Below are 18,393 nucleotides of genomic sequence, written 5' to 3'. Positions count from 1 at the left end.
ATAATTTCCAGAAATGTTTAATGACTATTTAATAATAGCTGCATAAAATATCTGATCATATTTTAGTATTCCCAGTGATATAATTGTTCAGTGCTATTTTATAGTTATAAAAAATACATAATTCCTTTTTCAGAGAGGTGCCCTTACAGCAAATTCTAACCATGCAGAGTGACCCTCTCCTCCTGGCTGAAAGCGTAGCCTGGGTGCGAGCCACAGAAAAGCAGAGGCAGATGATTTGCTTGTTCATAGCTGTAGGAGCTCAATGAAGCACAGCCTGTCAACAGGTTTTTAGAAAGGCTGGAAAATATTACAACTTCAGCTTTTGCAGGTGGGCATGTGAAGACACAATGTAGGTAACCAAATTCCTTGCTTGAGGGCACCAGCTGAGTGCCTCTGGGGTGCACAGCAAAAATTTATCTCCCTGCCAGCTGCCTGAAGAGCCCAGAACAAATGCAGACGTATGTTACCAGAGTGCTTGGTCTTTCCTTGAAACACAAGTTGTTGCCCAAAGGTGGGATACAAACGTCTCTAGGAGGTTTCCATGCCCCAGCTGCATCTAACCTTTCCCTGGTGAGAAAGCAAGGCAAAGCAGACCATCCAAGACAGTGGGTGCTGCTTACACCTTTCGTTTGATTTGTCTGGACCTGTCAAAGGAGCACAGGACTCCTTGTTACCTCCGTCAGGATTGCTGCTGTCCTCCCAGATCAGACTGTCTGCCCCTAGACTTGCTTTTAATCATGGAGCCAGATCCTTCACCTACACCTCTGCTTTAATTCAGCCTGTGAGAGATGCGCACCAAGTTTATGTTGACTCAAGCCACTTGCCTGTAGAGATGTCATAATACAGTTATGTCTTCAGGACAAGAACTAGAAGGCCAATTTTTCTGTATCCAGATATCGCCTGGATCCAACCGATGACAGCTCCTTGCTCACAGGCTCATAAAGGAATCACTTGGGTATCACTACTGGCCATGTACCCCATTTTGTGTAATTGCTACTGAGGCCCGTGCTTGCTCAGTAGCTAGAAACATAGGGACATCTGCAGTAATCCTGAGTGATCTCTGGTCATAAAAATGACTACCTGAAGGTTACAAATGCTAGCATATATTCAGCCTTCATGTGGATGAAGGAAATTCATTAAAATAATTCATTTGCAAGTGAAATATGTGTGCATGCAACTATATATGCATGTGTGTATAAAATAAAACATAAAGAAAATTTACTTGAGTTTTCAGAGCATTAAAATCCATTTTCTGGCAATCAGATTATCGGCCTAGTTGACTCATATTCTTGGCTTCAGTAATTTATTGCTAGTTTCAACAGCTACCATTCTTCTTATGATCAGGTTCCTGTGAGCTAGGGAAGTAAAATATGTTCTTAAGGCCCTTTGCATTCCTAATGGGAACCAAAGTAATCCTAGACCTTGTTACATTTCCATTTTTAGCTAAATTAGTGAGCTTGTTAATATGTGTAGCAATTAGACTTTTCCTTGCAAATAGAGAAGGTTTCAGGATAATTTTATTTTTTTTTTAATACATCTATCTTCACACTATCAGGAAACCATTTTCTCTACATTAATTGTGTGTACATTTAAATTCTATTTTGAATGGGCTTCAAAAATCTAAGGCCCTTGAAGGACAGCTATCTCCAGGGAGAAAAAACACATAAAAAGTGTCTGTTGCAGAGTATCGATAGGGAAAAAAAATCTGTTGAGAGCCTTGAGGGTTTATGCTTGTTCTTGCATGAATTTCTATAGGGTATTTATGTCTATTTGGAACTGACATTTTCTAAGGTTGTCTTTAAAAACAATCCATAGCAACCTGGAGGTTTCAGTTTATCTATTCTATTAGTTTTTTTGTTTTGTTTTGTTTTGTTTTGTTTTTAAAGGGAACGATGTCTCTTTATATTTACAGCATTTACAGTAAATCTGAGTGTACATACAAAAAGCATTGATAAAGTCATTGATTAGGTATTGATCATTTCACCTGTACGAATGGAAGACTAAAATCTCCCTGGGTTTGAAGTATTTCTTTGTGCACTGTCTGTTTAGTACAAGTTGTATATCAGTTCTGTAGAATTTACTTGTATTTTTCTTTTATGTGAGGTGAGTGATTGATGTGACTGCTGCAATTCATGTAATCCAGACTTCTTTCTTGCTGTGTTGCAGGAAGCAACAGGACATAGAAACCTCTCCTTTTTGTATGTGGAGATGCTTGGTCAGTCAACTGCATAAGGAAGCTATTGTTGTATAGATTCTTAAAATACCTTGATCTATCATCCTTTTCTAATAGCTGTCTGACAGCTTACACTTAATGAGCCTTATAAGACAATACCAAAATGAATATGGTTCTAGTCTCATCCTTTGAGCAGCATCCAAACCACTATGAACAAGAAAATTCAAATAAAACCACAAAGAAGGTTATTCACTGCCTGAACAGAAGCAGGCTGTCCCTGCTCTTGTAACTGAAGAGAAAAACCTGTCTAAGCTGACCTGGGTTTTGTATCTGGCCATAAGAGATAAGATTAGATGAGGCCAAGAGTACAAGCACACCACTTGCTTATTAAAATTCTGTTTTCTACATCATGCTGTTTCAAATGCTGAAGAAAAACGTTTATTTGCTTGAAAAAGTAAGTAAGCAGAATTACATTGTCTCAAAAGTGGAAATAGATGTGCCAAAGCCCCAGCAAGACACCCCCGAGTAACAAGCAGTTGCAGTCTACAGGTGCCAAAAAAAAGAATCATAGAACCATAGAACCATAGAATATCCTGAGTTGGAAGGGACCCACAAGGATAAGTCCCTAGATAAATCCCACTCCTGGCTCCACACAGGACCACCCCAAAAGTAAACCACATGTCTGAGAGCACAGTCCAAACAGTTCCTGAACTCCAGCAGGCTAGGTGTCATGACCGCTTTGCTGGGGGTCCTGTTCCCATGTCCTCTGGGTGCAGAACCTTTCCCTAACACCCAGCCTGACCCTCCCCTACCCCAGCTCCATGCTGTTCCCTCAGGTCCTGTCGCTGTCCCCAGAGAGCAGAGCTCAGCTCCTGCCCCTCCGCTCCCCTCGTGAGGGAGCTGCAGGCCGCCATGAGGCCTCCCCTCAGCCTGCTCTGCTCGGGGCTGAACAAACCAAGGGACCTCAGCTGCTCCTCATACATCTTCCCCTCTAGACACTTCACCATCCTTGTTGCCCTTCTTTGGACACTCTCCAATAATTTTATGTCCTTTTAATACTGTGTTGCTCAAAACTGCACACAGTATTCAAGATAAGGCCACACCAACACAGAGAAGTCCTTCTTGTCTCAAAAGTCACAGTGGCTCTTTGCTCCTCCTTTCTTCCACTTTATTGAGAGAGAAGTTACAGGCTTTTTTTTAGTGGCAGAGTTAAAAACTCGGAGGGTGTATGGAGAGAGGAAGGGAAACTGAAACAAATTTGAGACTGGACAGGATGCATGACCAAACACCTGGGTTGAGTTTAGTCAGATCCAGGAGGAGATGAAAGATTCTTTAACATTTTGATCTCTCTATCACCACATACACGAATATTATCTCTCTTCTTTACTCAAAAAATAATCTCCAAAGATGTTGATTAAATTATGCTGAATTTACTATCTCAGAACCCTCTTCCCCTCTAAAAAATTTTAATGAAATCAAATACTTTCCAAAATTGATACTGTAGTGTGGGACAGAAAATGGACAGGTGAGTGTTTAGGCAGACAGCATGACCTCAGTAAATCACAGAATCATGAGGTTTAAAGAGACCTCTGGAGGTCAACCCCACTGCTCAGACAGGACCATGTCCAAGTAGCTTTTGAAGAGCTCCAAGGAGGGAGACCTCACAACTTCTCTAGGCATCCTGTGCCAGTGTTCTTTCACCCACACAGTGAAGTGTTTCCTGAAAACCCTGAGAAAACACAGGTGTTTCCACACCTTCATAACTGCAGCTGTTACTACAGAGGCAGAGATTTCTGACTTCCCAGTGGAGAGATGGTGGTGCCAATGGATGCCTGTGGTGCAAAGTAATGAGGTACGATAGTGTCTTTGCAGACACAGATGCTAGAGTCTTGCTTGGAGAAACAAAATGAATTGGATGGGGGTTTTCACATACTGAGCAAGACAGGTTTACCTGTTGCTGCCCAAAGCCTACCTGATATCCCTAGGTCCAAATGGTCCTTTCTTCAACGCCAGACCCTGGTCCTATGCTGAAAAGACAGTGTGACCTCCTATGTAGATAGACTGTGGGATCAACACGGGCAACAAGCTCCTTAATGGCTGGCTACAAACCATGATCAAATGATCTTCATTCATCCAGAATGTGCCCAGCATCAGCTATGTGAGGCACACAGACAAGTGTAGAGATGTTTGCTCTGCTGTAGCTTCCGTGTGGCACAGTGATTCTGTGACCAGTGATTCCCTTCAGAATATCTTGTCAGGGCAGAAAGAGCATTTTTTAAGTTATTTGTGAGCCAGCCATCCTTTGGTCTGTTTGCATGGGAGACACATTGCTGTTTTGAAAGCAGCCTAAATGGGATTTATTTATTCATATGATCTCTAAGAGAATCACGAGATAGCTTCTGCATTGAGCCTCCAAGGACTTGTCCTGTCACATTGTCTAAATCAAAATACAGGTCCTAAACCTGTGTGACTTCAATAACCTTAGTGGAGCCTGTTTGGCTTTGATGGAACAAGTGGAGATGACATCAGATGCCTAGGATTTGCTTGTCATCTCCATTGTAGCTTCACTTTGGGATGCTTGCTGAGCTACAGAAATCTGTCACAGACTAATCTGCTTGGGACGTCAAAGAAGCTGGAGCTGAAGCCTTGATGTATGAATCTTCTATGCTGATAACTCTCTGCTGAGCTTTGATGAATGCATAAAGAGTTGGCAGATGAGTAGAGTTTTTGATTAACTGTGCTAGTCTATGCACACTCAAGCTTCAGTGAGATTGTATATTGTCAGCCTGCTGTCTCCTGTGTGCTGAATTCTCATTTAAGCTTTTGTATTTAACTGGAAATTCTGATTTCTCTTTCACTATGGAGTTTAAAATGAAGTTCAAATCAGACATAATTTACAACATTATAAAGACCGTGTAATATTTTCTGTCTCTGTAAGTAGCTTTGAGATGGAATTACCTTTAATGTTTATAACTTCTTGTATTCACATTTGCATTAATGCTTTTTCCTTAACAAGATAAAAATATTTCTCCACCAAGCACATCCATATGGAGTTGTGCTCATGAATATTTTTGTCTCAGGTATCAAGTTCCTGCAAGAAGAAGGTAACTTCTGCTGTTTTAAAGGGTGACTTGAATATAATTGAATCATCCAGACACAGATGAAGATTTAACAATCTCTAGGAAGATGAGCATTTAGATCACAACATGCAAAGATGAATAGATACAACCTTAGCAAGGCAAACAAATATACAGCAAATTATGTATTCCCAAACCTACAAGAGAATAGAAACAGTGAATCCTGCTCTTCTTGTAATAATGTTGTTTACTAAAGCAGTGCCTAGACAGCCACCAATATGGGGAGCCATTAACTTAATCATGGACAAACATAACAGGTTATACAATTTCTGTTCTGCTCTGCTTGCATACAAAAAGTAAAGTGACACTGTAGGAACGAGGGCAGACTTATAATAGAAAACTCAATATAGAAAGGCACAAATATGGTTCCATGGTGCCTTGCTGGATTTTTTATTTTTTTTTTTTGCTTTAATTTTAAAGGCTGCAGTTTTGTTTTCCCAAGTACCAGAGCTGTTCTTACAGTCCTTAATTTTCATGAAGTTTTCATTCACAGTCAGTGGGTCAAATTCTATGCTGGCAAAAACCAGACTGCTTAACTTCAGGGTTTTTCTGACTCATGTTAGATGCACTGCATAGAAACTTTTCAAACCCAATGTCTGATCTCATTTTTGTAGCATAACTATGTTGACTATAGGAGTTAACCCAACAGTCCAGTCATGCAGGCAAGGTGGTACTCTGTCTGTACCTTACAGGCTTTCACTTCCTTTTACTTGACCTAATTTGTCTCTTTGAGGTGATGGATTTACCTGATGATTCAGGTAAATACAGGTCTGATCTACTGTATTCTTAAACACACTCTTCCAAGCTGCTATTCATTTCCTCCAATAAAATCACAATGAAGGTTTCACCCAGAGCTATGTGTGATTTTAAAAATATTATATTTTTACACCGCAGTATCTTGAGACTCCTCTCTCTGTTGGTGTTAAGAAGATTTTATTTGTAGGAATGCCATCTCCTTCAATTATTTTTTGTGTACAGGAAACCTCTAATCTATTATTTTAGTTCAGTTAAACAGAGCATAAAATCTAACTCAATACAACATAAACCATCACAATAGAGCAATTTGTTAAGGCAAGTCATCTTCACGCTATGATAGTCCTGGAGAGAGAGGGACAAGGCAGGAATAGCATGCAGTGGGTTTTATCTGCCATGTTTTGCATTTCTCACTGCACAAGTTTCAGAGAAGCCTTTCATCCTCTTTTTACTCCTTTTCACTGTGGTGGCTAATGGTAGCACTTACTGCCCACACCCTCTCCTGTACCATTTACGATTTCTAAGCTGTGCAGGACTCCAATCAAAATTTATGGTCCAGGAGTGCTAGTGGGGCTTTGCTGCTGGTGTGGTTCTGCAACCTGATGTATTTACAATGCTTAAATGCAAGTGTTTACTGCCTCTGTACATCCCTTAAGCTGTTCTCTCTGAGGAAACCCCCAAGAGGTCTTTAGGACGCATTGGTCACAACTGAAGGTTTTTGAAAACACAATTTCCACTGCCCTTTATGGGGACAGTGCCTTTTACAACTATTTCTGGCAGAATGCCCCTCTGTGCCCAACAGAGCCTGGTGAAATTGATGAGCTGTGGCTGAAATCCTTTTTTTATCACAATGGGGATCTCCAAGTTTGAGGTTAGACTTAAAGCATTAGAGAAAACAATACCAAAACATTCCAAAGCCAATTAATTTTGCCTATGTTGGGATTTAAAAGACATTAAAAGGTCTGTGTCTCCTACAACCAAAGCTTGATAGGCGTGATCCATTTGCTTTTAACAGTCAGTCTGGCTTTACAGAAAAGTATGCTAACCATTAAATGGAACTGGAGAGAGTGAAAAAAGGGAAAAGAGGAAAAATCTCACACACTTTGAGCTACCAAAGGCTTTAATTCACTACTTCTGAGAATAATCTAATATTTCCAATACACCAGTCTTCAGTGATTTTTAAGATATTTTCTAATATGACAGAATTTTCTAATATTTCAGGGCCCAGCCTCCTACTTTTGTGGAGCCTGAGCTCTGGGGACAGCTTTCTTCAACTGCTGAATGTTGCTACCTTACTCAGTTTAAGCTATACTTTTGTCTTGAATCTTCATCCCTTTTTAAAGAGTTTTTAAATAATTTGTGTATTTGTCTACTTAAGCTCTATGCAAATTTTGTGATTTTATACTTTACTTATTTAGTTAATACAGAAAAAAAGCAATAGAAGAGCACATTTTCTACAATTCCCAATGCATTGGTTATCTTGCTCAACACACCTCTAAGGTGAAAACTCACTTCCTTTGTGCAGCACTCCCTTCAAAAGTGTCTCAGTTGAAGTAGCAAATGCCTTTTGTCACCAAGGATGTGATTCATTTTACATAAATTATTGCTCACAAAGTTAGGTGTCAAAATATCATGGCTGGTCATGTAGACTTTATCTGAAGCAATTGGAGAGAAAGAGGCGTCTCTCCAGATTGCAAAGAGACCTTTAACTGAAGACTTCACAGAGGAAAATATTTATAAATTCATGAGATGGTTCATTCCACCTACTTCACATACTAATTTTATTGTAGATGAAAGGACTGCTGAAGGGTTGTTTTTGTGGGCTTTTGGTCTCTCTCTCGCTCTCTCTGTCCATTCCTAATTCTGAAACAGCTAGAGTTATATGAAGTGAGACAAATAAAAATGGTAAAATATTTTTCTATTCTGCTTCATGAGAAACTCTCACAAGTGGTTGCTTGGAAGCTGATTACTAACTGATGTAGTTCATAGGAGCAAGAAAAAGTAACAAATGATGTCAATAGACAAAGAAACAGAAATCTGTTTTCCTGCATTCTATGTCAGAGTATTCTCAGATGTGAGTGGTAACAAAATATGTATGAAAAAGGGAAAATTCAGACAGAGCAGAGGGAATAAATCTTTAGCTATGGTAATGCTCAGAATTAGTTTTTGAAAAAGTATTTGGTACCCAGTGGCTTATATTTTTCCTACCAGCCTTGTACTGTGTTGAATCCTGTTCTCAGTGCCCAAGGTGTTGACTTGGGTGCAGTGTCCGCAGCTCTGACGTGGCATGGCTGAAGGTCTGGGCTATGGGTCTGCCATCCACCACTCATGTACAGATCCTGGAGAAGCAACTTGGAAAAGCAGGGTCATGGTCAGTAAGACCTGTATGTTGGTCAAGGGGTAGCATCCTGGCTATGGGGAGGACAGGGGAACGGTGTAAGGTTCTCTGGACCGATAGCTGCAACTAGGATTTCAAGTCATATTGTGACTTGCCAGGCAAAGTGAGAGCCTTATCTGCTCCTAGGTTGGACCAGATAACTTTAATGGAAAACTCAGACATACAGATGAGAGTAATTCTATGTAAAGAAAAATACCCTGGTGTTACTCATAAGTAAAAGCTTATGTTGATAGTGCAGCAAAAACACGGAAGATCAGCATTTTGCTGAGCACCAAATCCTCATGAAAACCTTAAAAGCACAGCACAAGATTTTTCAAAAGGTTCTTAACTCCACGGGATTTTTGAGCCTGAGGCATTCCTAAAAGCCCTGTTTATAATTATCAAAACATCATATACCATATTCTGAATTCTGAGGGAAAATGCTAGTGTCTATGGTTTCAGCATAACCCATTGTATTTTACACTGTCGGACATATTCATTTAGTAGCTAAATTTAAATTTTTTAGTAGGCTCCTTGTCTTTCTGAAAATATATATTCTTAAAAATTTGTTCCAGCACCCAGAACAAACGCAGTAAACTGTAGGAACAATATATTACGAAAAGAACAGGGCATGTGACCTAACAAACAACAGTGAATACAATCTCATATCAAAGGCCTATTTCACTGTGCAGTGCTACCTGTGCTAAAAGAGTCTGGGCAAAGAGTTTCAGATACCACAGGCTTTGGAATCTTAATCAGACAGATAATTTTTCCAGAAAAATATAAAATAAAATTTTAGTGACATTTTGGATGAAAGGTTATGCTTCATATATTCAGTTTGCCCATATTCTGGAAGCCAAGTTCTCCAACATCAGAAGTGGGTCCCTGAAGTCCACAAAAATATATTCATGTGTCTTGAATGGAACCACGTCCCATTTACAAAACAAATTAATTCTCTTGACATATAATTTTGTCATTAGTTGATTGAAGACACTTTATTTTATGATTGGGTAACACGTAAAAGAACTGGATCAGGTTCATCCTAGACATTTCACTTAATTATTAATTATTTTGGTACTAAGTTCTTAAACATTTGCATAGCCTCTCAGACATGAAGAAATACATTCAGATTTTGAAACAGAAAATTGCTTAGAACTGAGTAACACCTTTTTTATTGCAGCTAAGTTAGTGGGACTCTTTAAAGTGTTAAAAATCTTTTGTTTTTTATTATTTCATTTCGGACTGGCTTCAATATACTTTCTTTCTCAGGAAAGCATTGAACTATCATTTTCCAATGGGGAAAAAAAATATATATATTATATATATATATATATATATATATCATCACCAGTTTCTTAAACAGCCCCATGAAAAATACCCAGGCCAATAGCTTCTGCTGTTCACCATAACCATGGCCTAGTACACAGTGCCATTTAAGATTAAATTAATACAGTGAGACATTTGATCAGCAGGTGTGAACCAGCACAATCTCCCTGAAGCCAACAGAGCTATGTTGATTCAGGCTTGCTGAGCATGTTCATGTAACTGATTTCTCAGTTTTTCCATGATCCTTTACTAGGATCCTTCTGATGGTTAATGTGAATGATGCTTCCCTAGATAGGTTTTCAAGATGGTCGTATTGGAAGACAGCTAGCAAATTCTTTGATATGAGATCTACTATAAAATCCTACATGGACTGAACAACCCACATAATGGGTCAGGCCAAAGACCCACCTCACAGTCTTCTGTCTCCAGCAACAATTATCAGCAGATTCCTTAAGATGAGAGCAAAGATGGTCCTTCAACAGAGGATTGCTTCTTTCTTGGACCTCCATGAAAACTACCCAAAGGCTTTTCCTATGCTTTCGAAATATTAAATATATTATGATAAATTGTATGTTAAATATAATGTTAAAATAATGTTTAAAGTATTTTTATTATAATGTTTAAAAATGATTATGTATAAAACACTAAGAATTGAAAAAAAAATGCAGACAGAAAGTGTATCTGCTGTTTGTCTTTGTTTCTTTTCTGTTAAAAGGCTGGGGCCTGGCAGCAGTGGGAAAAGTTGTCTGCCAGCGCTGAAAGCTGGAACCACTGGAAAATGGAGGGGATCTTCTGCCTTGGAAATAACCAAAGATTTGTAGCTGCTGGGACCTTCTGGAGAACAAGGCAGACAAAGCAGACAGAGGACAGGGAACTTGCAACACCACCAGATATATGGCAAGCTCTGCAATGAGCAGAGGAAAGCCCAGGCCTCAGAAGCATGCCTCTGGCTTTGAAGGAAAGCCAGTTCCCATGAGAGATCCAAAGAAAACTATGCAGTTCAATCACAAAATAATTTAGAATTTAATTCAGAGTAATTTTTGCAGAGAAATTAAGAATGACATCACCTACCTCTGAAGCAGTTCCATCTATAGTTGGGAATGAAATGTGATCTAAAATAGCTTTAAAATAAAAAGGTATTAAAAAAAAAAAAAAAAAAGTAAGGTGCTTTAAAGTAAAATTGTGAAAACTAAGAAAGTATTAACTTAACAGAACTTGGCAACCTCTCCTAGTCTAATGAAACATAATAACCTCTGCTGTTACAATAATTGGTTTATCTTGTCAATGAAGGAATGAAGGAGCACTGAAATAGCATTGTTTAACAGAATGTGAAATGTGTATGGAGGCAATTTCCTTGAATGTATGGATATCAAATGAAATAAATTTAAAAAAAAAAAAAAAAAGAAGATTAAAAAAATAAAAAAAAGAGAGAGAGAGAGAGAGAGAGATCATTCGGATCGTTCAGAGTGAGTTGGAGATGATAAGCCAGAAAATAGCAAATTTTATTCATCAAGAGACTTTGGAAGACCATGATTTTTTAGGAAATTCTACATTATTCTACTGCACAAGTATTGTCTGTATGGAAAGGCACAGAATTTTTCATCAAGTCAATGTTTTTACACTCCATGTTTTTACACTCCAAATTTTTTTAAATTCCATTCTTCGTGGCAGCAGGCACCATGCCAGTGGCTGACTGGGTCTTCAGTAACTGCATCAGATTCAAGTAGTGAGGCACCCTCCAGCATTCCTCAAAAAGCAGGGCAGATTCATTATTCAGGATTCTTCAATGACTTTATATTTTCATTTCATTTTTAGCTTTCAGTTTTTAAATCTGATTCAGTTTTACTGACAAATTTTCATTAATTTGGGAATTATCAATTTTCACTTGTTTGTTTGAAGGGTACAGCCATCTTGTACTTCAGTTTAGATGGGTTTCCAGTTTCACCAGTTTGGACCTTTCCATTTCCATCCAATGTATCAGAATGCATTCAATGAGTAGCAGAATAAAATAAATTTAAACTTCTAGTTTAAGCTATTTAAAAATGAGCTTTACTGGGATTAATTACATTAGCATCACAGACACATGGCAGGGTAATTCTGCCTTGCCTGTGGCAATACAAATTTCACATCTCATCAGTTCGCTCCCAAAAGCAGCTTTGTGCTAGGAAGTGACCAGCTTGAAACCTTCAGGTCTGTTTCTTATTACTTCAGGAGTCCATCAGGAAGATCAGCCAGGATACTTTTGTTCATATTAATTCTAATAATTACTTTGTTTCTGCTCCAAGCAATACCTAGAAGCGGGTGTGATCCAGCCTATTGTTTTTATACAAGCTGAATCACAGATGCCATGATAAAAGAAAGATCCTTCATTCTCTCCTAACACTTATTTTGGGTAGCTTTTCCCTCATTTTCACTTACCTTACTGGACAACCAATAACGGACAGCTTAGTGAAATGAATGAATGAACAAAGACGTGAATCTCCCTTCGTACTGTTAACATGTCTTTGCACCGATTATTTGACAAAGCAGCAGCATCTGCAATACAGAAATTGGTTGTTTACCTCTTAGCCACCTTTCAGGATGATTAATTATACAGTGTTTGAGGGAGAGGCACAGAGGGTACTTGGGTTAAAAGATAACCTACCCTTGGGGATGGTGTGGCTGAACATAGCAAAAACAGTCAAATTAATGCAGACTTCTCCTTGAGAAGTATGCCATTGTACTGAAGAGGGACATTAAATATTGTGGCCTGGGATTCCTGCTTTGGCAAAGAACAAGTAAGAAATTGACATCCTCAGCTGGTGGAAAATGTCACACCACCACTTTCTCCCTCCCAACCCCACCTCTACCCCCTTCTTCTTGTTATGCAGCTTAGTTGTTTGTTTTTTTTTTTGTTTTGTTTTTTTTCCAGCATCTCCTACATTTTGCAATTCCCTGTACATGCTATAAAAATAATTTTCTTGATTCCTTCAAAGAAGCTTGAAGCTTTTTTTTTTTTTTTTCTTTTTTTTCCAAAAGTTAGCAAACAGTTAATCTCAGTATCGACCTAAAATCCATGTTGGCCTTTCTTCATTTTAAAATCGTTGAGTATGCAGTTTAATTGTTATACAGTTTCAATACATTTTGTAAAAATAGTAAGATGTCTTTATAGAGGACTGTTAAAGAAAGTGAATCTTTCATTCCTCTACAACCACAACCCGCATAAATGATGGGTAAAACGGCATGTTGAGTAGTGAGGTAACAGTATATGTGAGTTCCTTGAGTTCCTTCAGAACTCTTAGATGAAGAGTATCTGGCACTAACAACTTGTTTCTTACTAATCATTTTATCCGTTTCTTTTAGAATTTCTTCTAAATTGACAGGACAATTTCACAGAATCACAGAACTGTTGAGGTAGGAAGGGACTTCTGGATCCATCTGGTCCAACCCCTCCCTGCTCAAGCAGGGACATCCAGAGCAGGCTGCCCAGGACCACATCCAGGCAGCTTATAGAAATCCCCAAGGAGGAGACCCCACAGCCCCTCTGGGCAGCCTGTGCCAGGGCTCCGTCACCCGCCCAGCACAGCAGTGCTGCCTGGTGCTCAGAGGGAGCCTCCTGGGTGCCTGGCTGTGCCCATGGCCTCCTGTCCTGGAACTGGGCACCACTGGGCAGAGTCTGGCTCTGTCCTCTCTGCACCCTCCCTTCAGGGATTTACAGACAAGGATGAGATCCCCCTGAGCCTCCTCTTCTCCAGGCTGAGCAGCCCCAGCTATCTCACAGGAGAGATGCTCCAGTCCTTTCATCATCTTGGTGGCCCTCCACTGGACTTTTCCCAGTACGTCAATGTCTCTTGAACATTTGAGTTGTATGTAATCCCCTGTAAGAAAATAAAATAAAAAAATCAGTGTGAGAGCTTCCCTTATCCTTTCTGGAATGAATACTGATTTAAAGAATTTAGTTTTGTATTGCGGTATCCTCTCCAGTATTACTTTTACACCTCAGTACTCTAATAACCCAATACTCATCTTGGCAGACATCCTGCTTCTGAAGTGTTCAGAACATTTATTTTTTATTACTTTTTATTATTATTATTATTTTTATGCCTTAAGTGAGTAGTTCATCTAAATTGCTTTTGGCCTGCCCTGTTATGGTTTTACATTTCATTCATCCATTTATTCTGTGAACTGCTTTGTTTTCCATTGACTTACCCCTGAACTTTTTGATAGCTTATGAAGCAGCAGTAAAACTGAAGGACTTGTAGGTCATTTCTATATGGAGCACAAGGTGGAAAGAATAGAGTGGCGTTATGTTCTGTGATTTATATACTTTGCTTAGAATGATGAACATGTAACTAACCCAACACTCTTTTGTTAAGAGACAGAAGCACAGTATAATTTAGGCTGAAGTGCACCTTGGGAGATCCCCAATAGCAGGATCACCTCTGAGATCAGACCAGGTTGTTCAGCTTTTTATCCAGTCAGGTTTCCAAAATCTTCAAGGGTGGTGACTGCACAGCTTCTCTAGACAACCTGTGCCACTGCCTGACTCTCCTCATGGTGAAAGTATTTCTCCCTGTACAATCGTAACAACCCTTATCCCCTGTCTTCCTGCCATGGACCAATGAGAAGACCTTGGCTTCATCATCTTAATAACCTCCTTGTAGACAATGACAAGCTGCTAAAAAATCCTTCATCACAAACCTCTCTCTCCTCAGGTCTGAACAAAGTGGGTTCCTTAAGCACCCTAGTGGCCTCCACTGAACTGCCTCAAGTTTTTCATTGTCTACCTTGTATTGGAGGACTCAGAACAGTCCAGTCTTTCTTGGGCTAAGCATTCCTGTGTTTCCCCTGCAAGCCGCTGGCTTCCACCACTCCCTCTCAACAGTAAGCCATAATTTTTAGTGTCTGAATGCAGTTCCATTTCTCCCACTGCAGATTCTAAGTATCCCACAGCCTTAGCCAAAAATGGGATCTGTGAAATAGATCTGTGCCTAGGTCAGGGAAGCTAGGAGTGTGCCCTTATTACTGTGTACACATTCCCATTCCCTAGCAGTGAGCATCTGGCACTCTTGCATGCTGATTTCTACAGAAAAGAGCAAGGAACCTGGATGTTGGGTTGCCATATGGTGTAGGTGCAATCCATATGATGTGAAGGGGAGTCGGGACTGTAATTCACAATCCCTGTTTGCAGATGCTGAAAGTACAACTCCAAAAGGTCTAATGAATCAGTCAAAACAGGATGTTAGCTTCTTATTAATATCCTTGTACTGCTTTGAGAGGCAACCATGTCATTGTTTCCTGCTTTTATTTAAAAAATTTAATCATGGGTACCTAACTTTAATGTGTGACTACCAGAAATGAAGTACCTTCCCTTGACAATCCTACTGATGTGTTTGTGTTTCCCTTTTATTATCAAAGGCACAAAAACAATTAACACATTTACTTAGGGTCTTACTTGTTCCTGCTGATCATACTTCATGGAATTCTGACAACAAAGGGAATTATTTGTGTGAGAAGATGTTTCTTTAGTGCAAATGTCTTTATCAACAACAAATTATATCATTTAACCTCTCATGCCAAAAGGAAAACTGTAATCTCTCTTCCTCAGGCAGAACCTGGGGAGGATGGTGCTTCAGGAAGCCCTGTGAAGTAAACCCTAGAGCAAGTCCTTGAGGGAAAAGCTTCTTCAACCTCTACAAAGAGGAGAAAGAAAAAAATAGAAGCAAAAAGCTGGAAAAGAAGAGATGGTCTCATAAAGGTGGCACTGGAACATAATTTGCCAGCATCTGTTTTCATTTAAACTCCACTAAGAAAGTAACAGATCACACAAATCTTTATGATAGGTTTGACTTTGACTCCTTCGTATCCCTCTGTGTCTCATCCCCTCTTTGTCTTTTCTGAAGACTATTTCCCAACATCAGTGTAACCATAGGTGAAATTTTCCTTCAGAGGACATTGGCTAGATGTCCCAATGTGTCATCACTCATGTTCAAGGTGATGAACAAAAAATGTTTCTGAATGGAGGAAAACCAGGAGTGCTTTTACAAGGGACATTTCATGTTTTCCCAAGGCCTGACACAGTTCCTTCCAATGGAGAGAGCTCACAGTGAAACAATTTCAAGTACAAGTATCTACTCTTGAGTACACCTTGAAAATGCTGAAATTGGAGTAAATATAGGCTGGCTTTTGACTTCTTGTCTTCTGACATTTTCTTTGACATACAGTCTTCTCATGATTTGCAGAAATTATTTTTATAGATGCTAAATATTAGTGAGATACACAAATTGTATACCTAATTAAAGTGCTGTCTTCACAGTATAAGTGAGGTATTTGTTATTTTGTTAGAAATGTGCTGGATTCCAAGCACACTTTTAAATTCTAGTTTTCTAAGTTCTCTTAGTTTTGATATGGAATTTTGTAATGAAAATCACAAAGAAAAAAATCACTGTGAAAAAATAAATTAAAAAATTGAGTGGGCAGGGGGGTAACAGTAGATTATATTGGGATTTTCACTCATCCCATCCTTAGTACCCAAAAGATGGAAGCATCACTTCAGAAACCTGCATACAAAAACTGGAAGGCTCAGTATTTTTGCACTTGTCTCACTAAAAGGTGTTTCCTGTTCTCAAGTCACAGTGTTCCTGATACCAGTAGCTTACATGCCTCCTCCCTGTTTCCAGCTATTGCACTGCAATTACAGAATCACAGAACAGCTGAGGTTGGAAAGCACCTCATACTCAAAGCAAGGACATCCAGAGCAGGTTATCAAAGACCAGCTCGAAGTGGCTTTTGAAAGTCTCCAAGGAGGGAGACTCCAGAACCCCATAACCTCTGGACAATCTCTGCCAGTGGCTGTTCACCCTTAAGTGTAAAAAAAAAATAAAAAAATAAAAAGTATATAAAAAAATAAAAGTTTTTTATGATGTTAAATTAATTTCTATGCATTTCATTTTGTGTCCATTGCCACTTTTTCTTTCCCTGGGCACCAATGAGAAAAGCCTAGTTCCACCTGTCCCTCATCAGAAGCTGCTCAAGACTTCTTTTCTTCAGCCTGAACAGTCCTAGCTCCTGAAGCCTCTCCTCACATGTCTAGTTCCTTAGTGACCTTTATAGCCCTTCTCTGGACTCACTTCAGAGTGTGTCCATGTCTCTTTCTTGTACTTTGGAGCCCAGTGCTGGACCCAGAACTCCAGGTGTGCCTCACCAGGGCTGAGTAGAGGGGAAGGATCACCTCCCATGACCTGCTGGCAATGCTCTGTCTCATGCAGATAAGGAGGCTGTTGGTCTTCCATGCTGCAGGGGCAAATGTCTCCTCACTGTTCCTTCTTCCCATGTGGATGCTGAAGACCTGCAGAAATAGCCACAAAGAGGCCAAAGTGGACAGTCAGTGCCTTATCCACTCCCACAACCAAGGTGTCTTTCAGTACTGAGAAATTCACTTAGTGAAACACTTCTTTTTTATTTCTACAAAGAACTACATCACAACTAAGTATAAGCATTTTTTAAGACACAGCTGCTTATTCAGCAGTGCTGATAAGAAAATTTCCTTTGGAACAGGCTGTTGATGTAGTGTTATGTATCCTATAAATTGTCTTTACCTTCCAAACCCCAACTTTGTTTGACTCTGTCTCTTACGAGGGTCTATGCCACAGTACCATCTAGTGGTAGGCGTTGATATGACCTTACCCATAACAAAAAAAAAAAAAAAAAAAAAAAAAGCCCTTAAGTATTGACATTTCTTGGCAATCTCAGTAGAGAGATAATAGGAAACATCTTCTGCCTGGAAATAGTACCATGTGGGATAGTGTGAAAAGAACTCACCTTGTCAGTGAGTGAGATGAGTTAGAGAGCCATGACGATCAAATTACCTATCCAGTAGATTTCATAAGCACAATTACTAATTACTTTTCTTCAAGATGACCTGTTAAGATTCTTCTTTGCTGATCTGAAAAATATACACAAAATTAAGTCAATCTAACAGTAGATAGAGATATGAGGAACAACTCTGAGATTCCTTGTCACAGGACAACCTGGGGGGCTTGCTTTCTCCTGAGATGAAAAGCCAGTAGCACTTCTGACATACTCATATTTAGAAACAGCTCTGTTAGAGAACTTATATACCTGATACTCATCTTAGGCATATGGATATTGCTGTTTAGGTAACGTCCTTTACAGGATCATCAACTTAGAATGAATGACAGTATGTTTACACTGTGCTCAAATTATATGTGCTTTCAGTTAACTTATGTATTGAATGAGAACACGGATGGTTTTGATTACCAAAAGTATAATAGCAATGTAATGTAACACCACTTGAGTACACATTTTTTGTATTGACTAGACTCTTAAAATAGCATCTTCATACCTAGAGTGCCATTCTAGGATCAGACTGCAAAGCTTTCATGAAATTCTGCAGCAATTCCTTACATGTTATTGTTCTGAGGAGAGGAGAGGAGAGGAGAGGAGAGGAGAGGAGAGGAGAGGAGAGGAGAGGAGAGGAGAGGAGAGGAGAGGAGAGGAGAGGAGAGGAGAGGAGAGGAGAGGAGAGGAGAGGAGAGGAGAGGAGAGGAGAGGAGAGGAGAGGAGAGGAGAGGAGAGGAGAGGAGAGGAGAGGAGAGGAGAGGAGAGGAGAGGAGAGGAGAGGAGAG

At 39.5% G+C, this 18,393-nt stretch overlaps 1 long non-coding RNA gene across 1 annotated transcript; it reads right to left on the bottom strand.

Annotated features, from left to right (window-relative positions):
* Positions 1 to 8,277: 8,277 nt before the first annotated feature.
* On the bottom strand, positions 8,278 to 17,788 carry LOC137849980 (uncharacterized). The gene is made up of 5 exons (XR_011092209.1): positions 17,567 to 17,788; positions 16,876 to 17,093; positions 12,185 to 13,623; positions 10,175 to 10,887; positions 8,278 to 8,414 (listed from the first exon to the last, which is right to left on the bottom strand). It is a non-coding gene; the product is annotated as an uncharacterized lncRNA (long non-coding RNA).
* Positions 17,789 to 18,393: the final 605 nt, after the last annotated feature.

Source organism: Anas acuta, chromosome 1 (assembly GCF_963932015.1).
Source record: "Anas acuta chromosome 1, bAnaAcu1.1, whole genome shotgun sequence".
Lineage (NCBI taxonomy): Eukaryota > Metazoa > Chordata > Aves > Anseriformes > Anatidae > Anas > Anas acuta.
This window is presented reverse-complemented; position numbering and strand designations above follow the sequence as displayed.